This window comes from Pseudorca crassidens, chromosome 1 (genome assembly GCF_039906515.1).
Source record: "Pseudorca crassidens isolate mPseCra1 chromosome 1, mPseCra1.hap1, whole genome shotgun sequence".
Taxonomy (NCBI): Eukaryota; Metazoa; Chordata; class Mammalia; order Artiodactyla; family Delphinidae; genus Pseudorca; species Pseudorca crassidens.
This window is the reverse complement of record NC_090296.1, coordinates 76,764,729-76,772,986: the sequence shown is the minus strand read 5'-3', so window position 1 is coordinate 76,772,986 and position 8,258 is coordinate 76,764,729. Positions and strand designations below refer to the sequence as shown.

General features: G+C 47.3%; 1 non-coding gene and 1 pseudogene across 1 annotated transcript; one reads left to right on the top strand and one right to left on the bottom strand.

The window, feature by feature from the left end:
* The first annotated feature begins 888 nt into the window (after positions 1-888).
* On the top strand, positions 889-3,894 carry LOC137229778 (apoptosis-enhancing nuclease-like; annotated as a pseudogene).
* Positions 3,895-8,176: 4,282 nt separating this feature from the next.
* Positions 8,177-8,258, bottom strand: TRNAL-UAG (transfer RNA leucine (anticodon UAG)). The gene has a single exon. It is a non-coding gene; the product is annotated as a tRNA-Leu (tRNA).

The window sequence follows — 8,258 nt, the reverse complement described above, 5'->3', positions numbered from 1 at the left end:
TTCCCAACTCTTTCTATGAGGCCAGCATGTTTTTGGCATCAAAACCAAAGACACTACATAAAAAAGAAAACTACAGACCAATATGTCTCAAGAACATAGAAGCAAAGGAACTTAGCAATACTTTAGCAAGTTGAATCAATGGTATATAAAATAATAATACATCAAGATTAAAGTAAAGTGGGGGCTTCCCTAGTGGCGCAGTTGTTGAGAGTCTGCCTGCCGATGCAGGGCACAGAGGTTCGTGCCCCGGTCCGGGAAGATCCCACATGTCGCGGAGCAGCTACGCCTGTGAGCCATGGCCGCTGACCCTGCGCATCCGGAGCCTGTGCTCCGCAACGGGAGAGGCAAAAAAAAAAAAAAAAAAAAAAGTAAAGTGAGCTTTATCCCTGAAAAGCAAAGTTGGTTTAATATTCAAAGTCAGTTAATGTAAGTCATCATAGTAACAGATTAAAAAAAGAAAAATCATAGGATCTTACCAAAAGACGCAGACAAAGCATTTGACAAAGTATACATTCATTCTTCACACAAACCCCCAGCAAATAAGGAAAAGAAGGGAACTTCTTCAATATGATAAAGGACATCTATGAAAAACTTCCAACCAACATCAACTTAATGATAAAAGACTGAATGTTTCCCCTGTAAGATAAGAAGCAAACAAGGACATCTGTTTTCATCACTTGTATTCAACATTGTACTAGAGATTTTTGCCCAATAAATAAATTTAAAAAAAAATTGAAATAGAAGGCATCCAGCATCTGTGTTTAAACAAAGAAGTAAAGCTGAAATTCTTTTCCAAGAAAACATGAAAGCCTGGGGCATGTGGGAGCTGCCTGGCTGCCTGGACAGCACGTAGGAGCGTGAGGGGATTCGCGGAGTTTCAGCGTGCTGCCCCGATGGTAGATTACCTCCCAGGCCTCCCTTTCCCTCAATGGTGAGCTGATTGGGATGGTATGCCGGGAATCTCCTGAGTCTGCCCAGTGTCTGTGCCCTTCCCTGGCCAGCCCGAATGGCAAGATTGTGCTTTGGCAGAAACACAAGAGGAAGAGCAGACAGCACCAGCGGTTCATGGCCCAGAAGGCCTTGCTGAAGGAGCAGGGGCTGCTGAGCACATCCCCAGAGCCGGGGTCCTCCCCGCCACCCACGCTGTTGGAGGCACCACCAGGCAAGGAAGCCACCAGCAGTATGAGGGAGTGTGTCCAAGGGCTGAATCTGGAGGTGCCCCATGCAACAGAAAGCCCACACCCAGGGAATCTGCTGGGCCCTTGCCCAGCAAGTATGTGGCTATCGACTGTGAGATGGTGGGCACAGAACCCCGAACGTGGGTGAGTGAGCTGGCCCGCTGCTCTGTGGAGAGTTAGCACGGCGAGGTCCTCTTCAGCAAGTACGTCTGGACTGAGATGCCCATCATGGACTACTGCAGTCTCTGGAGCGCCATCACTGGGCAGCACGTGTGCAAGGCTATCTCTTTCCAGGTGGCCCAGAAAGAGATCCTGAAGCTCCTGAAGGGCAAGGTGCTGGGAGGCACGTGCTGCACAATGGCTTCCAGGTCTTTCCTCAAGTACGTCTACCCTCGGGGCCAAACTCCGGATACCACTTATGTCTCCAACCTCCTCAGCTAGTCCAGCCTCAACACCCAGACCCAGGTCTCTCTTAAGGACCTGACCCTGCAACTACTGCACAAGAAAATCCAGGTGGGCCAGCAGGGGCACTCCTCAGTGGAAGATGCCAGGACAGCCATGGAGCTCTGTGACTGAGCAGGACCCTATGGGGCCTTCCCGGGACAGGCCCTTCCCCTCATCCTCTGCTTTAGCTCCTCTCTGAAGTACCTAGATAACAGTATTTGATGCACATTTCCAGAGTTGGTTTACAGAAGTGAAAACCCCCCACCAAATGGAAGATGTTAACTACTTGATGACCATGAGCACACAGCCCCAGGCCTCCTGGAGCCTAAGGACTGATAGTGTTAACCCCTGTGACACCACCCTGTTACCTCACCATCAGCCAATCAGAGAACTGTGCATGAGCTGATCACATACCCTGCGGACCCCCCCTCCCTCACCTGGCCTTTAAAAATGCTTTGCCGAAACCCTTCGGGGAGCTCAGGGTTTGGGGGCCTGAACCACCTGTCTCCTTGCGTGGCCCTGCAATAAACCCACGCACATATGGTCACCTTATCTTTGATAAAGGAGGCAGGAATGTACAGTGGAGAAAGGACGCCTCTTCAATAAGTGGTGCTGGGAAAACTGGACAGGTACATGTAAAAGTATGAGATTAGATCACTCCCTAACACCATACACAAAAATAAACTCAAAATGGATTAAAGACCTAAATGTAAGACCAGAAACTATCAAACTCTTAGAGGAAAACATAGGCAGAACACTCTATGACATAAATCACAGCAAGATCCTTTTTGACCCACCTCCTAGGGAAATGGAAATAAAAACAAAAATAAACAAATGGGACCTAATGAAACTGCAAAGATTTTGCACAGCAAAGGAAACCATAAACAAGACCAAAAGACAACCCTCAGAATGGGAGAAAATATTTGCAAATGAAGCAACTGACAAAGGATTAATCTCCAAAATTTACAACCAGCTCATGCAGCTCAATAACAAAAAACCAAACAACCCAATCCAAAAATGGGCAGAAGACCTAAATAGACATTTCTCCAAAGAAGATATACAGACTGCCAACAAACACATGAAAGGATGCTCAACATCACTAATCATTAGAGAAATGCAAATCAAAACTACCATGAGATATCATCTCACACCAGTCAGAATGGCCGTCATCAAAAAATCTAGAAACAATAAATGCTGGAGAGGGTGTGGAGAAAAGGGAACACTCTTGCACTGCTGGTGGGAATGTGAATTGGTACAGCCACTATGGAGAACAGTATGGAGGTTCCGTAAAAAACTACAAATAGAACTACCATATGACCCAGCAATCCCACTACTAGGCATATACCCTGAGAAAACCAAAATTCAAAAAGAGTCATGTACCAAAATGTTCATTGCAGCTCTATTTACAATAGCCCGGAGATGGAAACAACCTAAGTGTCCATCATTGGATGAATGGATAAAGAAGATGTGGCACATATATACAATGGAATGTTACTCAGCCATAAAAAGAAACAAAATTGAGCTATTTGTAATGAGGTGGATGGACCTAGAGTCTATCATACAGAGTGAAGTAAGTCAGAAAGAGAAAGGCAAATACCTTATGGTAACACATATACATGGAATTTAAGAAAAAAAAAGATGTCATGAAGAACCTAGGAGTAAGACATACTAGAGAATGGACTTGAGGATATGGGGAGGGGGAAGGGTAAGCTGTGACAAAGTGAGAGAGTGGCATGGACATATATACACTACCAAACGTAAAATAGATAGCTAGTGGGAAGCAACCGCATAGCACAGGGAGATCAGCTCGGTGCTTTGTGACCACCTAGAGGGGTGGGATAGGGAGGGAGGGAGGGAGATGCAAGAGGGAAGAGATATGGGAACATATGTATATGTGTAACTGATTCACTTTGTTATAAAGCAGAAACTAACACACTATTGTAAAGCAATTATACTCCAATAAAGATGTAAAAAAAAATTTTTTTTTTTAATTAAGATAAAAAAACCTTTCTCTGCTCCAAACTGCGACGTTTTGGTTTGTTTGGTCTCACTGTTCATCGTTGGGCACAGGAACTTGGGCTAACAGCTCTACCAGCTGGTGGAGGTGCAGTGGGAACAGCAGGAGGCCAGCAGCTTCCGGACCCACCCTGAGGACAAAGAGCCTGCGAGCAGTACGGACATGGAACAGTGTATGGAGGACCAGTACTGGCCTGAGGACCTGGCCCAGGGCACCAGCAGAGGAACGGAGGAGGCGCAAGGCAGAAGGGAGTGAGGAAGGAGAGGCTCCCTTGGGGAGAGGAGACCAGGAGAGTGGCTGGGGCAGGATGCTGCCAGCTGCCCCCAGGGTCTAAAGAGTTGGGACCATCTATCTGTACTCTGAGCTCCCTCTGCCCACAGCACAGCCCTCTGTGCTCCAGGGCTGTTGACAGCCCTTTCTCCCCAAATCCTGTGGCTTTGCTAACGGCACTTTATAGATATGATGAAAATGTCCCGTGGGCTAGCTGCTAGGGCCCAGCAGGAGTAGGGAATGTACCAACAGATGGTCCCAGGCTGTCACTCTAAATGTCTCCCTCCCTGGGGAGGTGGGTAGGGGTGGCAATATCTAAGAGTTTTCTTATCTCCACTCAGTGACCTGGGGTAAAGTTCTCATCCTGTTGTCGCCGTCTGCCTCTTCCTTCAGAGTCATTTTCCAGAGAATAAATATGCTCTGAAGCTATAGAGTTAAGGCCACTCAAGGGTCATTTTATCCCTTTCTCTCAGAACTGGAACTCTGGCTGTAGCCATTGTAGGAACTGCTAGGCTACAATGGAATAGCAGAGCCTACAGGCTCATGGGAAGCTGGGTCCTCCCATGGTGCCACCAGAAGTCACCAGGCCCTATTCTGGGAGGAGTGAGAGCAGATAAGCTTTGGGTGGAGACTGGCATATTTATTTTGACCTGAATCAGACATTCCTCCTGCGCACCCAGCACTAGGCTCTCTTAAGCAAACACCTGAGAAACAAGACAGCAATTTGAATTCTGGGACCCCTGTGCAGAATTGCCCACGATGACCTTTGCTTATTGAAAGCAAGGCCACAGGTCTGTAGGGGAGCAGAGTGCCCGTCTACTGGGGCTGGGCCAGGCATTAACAGCTGTGCAGTTTTGCCTGCACTCAGGTGGGTGCCCCCAATCACTGCAGTGTCTGGGTTTTCTCCAAATTTCTAAAAGTGTTCTCTGTCAGAATTCATCCCCTACCCCTCTTTCCTAAGGGGCAGTTTTGGGGTATGAGGTAATGAAGAGCTCAGGTCACACAGAACCTGAGCCCCATCTTAAGAGCTCTGAGACTTAGGCAAGTATGTGACTCCATGCTTGAGTCTCTTCCCTCATCTGTAAAGTGGAGATAATGACACAACTACCTCACGAGGCTGTTTCGAAGATGAAGTACTAAGTGCTTGGCACAGTGCCTGGTACATAGTGAGCCGAGGGTGAAACCGAGTGAGGCCCTGTGGGGCTCCCGGGCACGGAGGCCTTTTTCATCCCCTGTTTCTTGTAGGCAAGACTCCAGCCTCCAGGACCTTCCCTGAGTTCCAAAGGGCAGATTTGAACAGTTGCTAATTAACTGTTGCCAAGAAACCACCTGAAGCCAGATTAAAGGACAAGAGGAGCTCATCCAGATTAGAGGACTGACCACCTGAGACAAGATGAAGGGAACGCAGGCCCTGCTCACCCCTGACCTTGTCAAAGACCCCACCCTTGAACCGTTGCTGTAAAACTTCTCCTCCAATCCTCCCGGGTTGGGACACATAGTTTTCAAGGACAGGAGCCCACTGTGTCCCCCTTTGCCTGGCAAAGTGATAAAGCTATCCTTCTCTACTTCACCCAATACTCTGTCTCCAAGATTTGATTCGGCACTGGAGTACAGAGACGTTGAGTTTTGGCATCATGGGGAAAAAATTTCTAAAATACAGGCACCTGTCTGTTTGCTCACTATACGCACAGCACTTAGAATAGCGCTTGTCACATCAAAGACACTCAGAAATGTCAGGGGCTTCCCTGGTGGCGCAGTGGTTAACAATCCACCTGCCAATGCAGGGGACACGGGTCCAAATCCTGATCCATGAAGATCCCACATGCTGTGGAAAACTAAGCCCGTGTGCCACAACTACTGAGCCTGCGGTCTAGAGCCCGCAAGCCACTACTACTGAGCCTGCGTGCCACAACTACTGAAATCCGTGTGTCTAGAGCCCATGCTCCACAACAAGAGAAGCCACCACAATGAGAAGTCCGCACACTGCAAAGAAGAGTAGCCCCTACTCGCCACAACTAGAGAAAGCCCACACGCAGCAACAAAGACCCAACACAGCCAAAAATAAATAAATAAAATAAATAAATTTATTTTTTTAAAAAAGAAATCGATTTTGGATTCTTTTAAAAAGCAATCCAGGGGCTTCCCTGGTGGCGCAGTGGTTGAGAGTCCGCCTGCCGATGCAGGGGACATGGGTTCGTGCCCCGGTCCGGGAAGATCCCACATGCCGTGGAGCGGCTGGGTCTGTGAGCCATGGGCGCTGAGCCTGCGCGTCCGGAGCCTGTGCTCCGCGGTGGGAGAGGCCACAGCAGTAAGAGGCCCGCGTACCACAAAAAAAAAAAAAAAAAAAAAAGCAATCCAATTTACTATAGTACCATTAAATATGAAATACTTAGCATTAAAACGTGTACACTTGTACACTGAAAAAAAAATGCTGAGAGAAATGAAAGAAAACCTAAATACAAGGAGAAACACTTTGTGTTTGTGAATGAGAAGACAATACTGTTACGATATCAATTATCCCTAAATTGATTTATGGTTTCAATGTAATCCAAATCAAAATAACAACAGGTTTTTTTCCCAGAAAATGACCAGCTGATTCCAAAATTCATATGAAAATCCAAAGACATAGCATGCTCCAGACAACAAAAGAAGAACAAAGTTGGAGGACTCACTGCGCCTGACCTCAAGACTTAGAAATCTGCTATAATCAAGACTGTAGTATTGGCATTAAGATACAGAAATAGATCTATGGAACAGGAGTGCAGAGGTAGAACCACACGTGTATTATCAACTAATTTTTGACAAAATTTCAAAGGCAAGTCAGTAGAGAAAAGTAGTCTTTTCAACAAATGATGCTTTAAAAAAACCCCACAATTTTGATCCCTACTTCACACTGAATGAAAACTTAACTCAAAATGCATGAAAAATCAAAACTATACAACATTTAGAATAAAATCTTTGTCAGCGTGTGTTGGGGGAAGATTTCTTAGATGCAACATTAAAAGCATGACCCATCAAAGAAAAATTAAGTACAGTGATTAATGGTACTTCCTAAAATTAAGAACCCCTGCCCTTCAAAAGACACTGTGAAGAGATTGAGAAGACAAACCAAACACTGGGAGATAATACTGTAGTTGCACCCTCAGGTCTTTAGGGAGGATTTTGCCTCATAGGGGACATCTGACAATGTCTGGAGACATTTTCGTTTGTCAAAACTGGGACAGTACTACTGGTGTCTAGTGGGTAAAGGCCAGGGATGCTGCTAGACATTCTATAATACATATGACAGGCCCCCACTACAAAGAATTATCCGAAATGTCACTATGGTAGAGGCTGACTAAAGTAATAAGTCACAAGGACAAATTTATCTCTTGCCTCCTTTAGGGCGTGGGCCAGTCAGGACTATCACCACCTACTGAAATGAACCGATGACTCCTTCTCAAAGGCTTGAGGAAGGGACAATGCCTGGATTCAGACCTGGGGGCAATGACTGCCAAACCGTGCCCAGTGCACCCTTTGGGTACCAAAGGCAGTGCACTTGGGGCAGGAAAGTCATTGTCCAAAGGTCAGAAAGTGAAAATTTTCTCTAAAGAGCTCAAATTCTGACTTTGAACCCATCCTAGGATACCTTGCGGGCTGGGGGTGGGGGGGCGGTCAGGGTACTCTTCCTTGGCTGGCTCAAGCCTGGGAATTGAATCACTTCCCTGAGCTGGTGAGCAGTTGCCTCCCTCGATGATTCGCTTTCTGCTTAACCCATCGTCCTTTACTGGCTTGACTTTACCACCTTTACCTGGAGGGAGAGACGGAAAGAGAAAGGGTGGGTGGGTGGGTGGGGGGTGCTGTTGTAGCGGGGAGACCAGTGGAAAAATAGAGAACATCCCGTAGGAAACTGTAGGGGTTCCAGAGGCAGTCAGCAGCAGAAACTGCACAGGGACACTTTGCATCTGCCCGAATTTTGCCGTGTTAACACTTAAGAGAAAATGATGAGACAAAGTCTTACTTCGCTCCCCGCTCCCCTCCGTGCCCCACCCCGGAGTCTGCAGAGTCTTACTCTCCAATTCAGCCTGCAGGGAGGGCGGCTGTCGTTTAGATTGGATCGGTTCCTGCTTCCGGGAGCCTAACCCTACTCCACCCCGCCGGTTTCAAGGCTCTCCACCTCTCCTCAACTTGAACGCCCCAGCTTAAATGCAACACCTTTGGCAAGTCCTTATCCGCTCCTGTAGTGAGGACACGGGCAGTGATCGCTTGTGATTAAGAAAGAAAACCTTGGCAGCGGTGGGATTCGAACCCACGCCTCCAGAGAGACTGGAGCCTAAATCCAGCGCCTTAGACCGCTCGGCCACGCTACC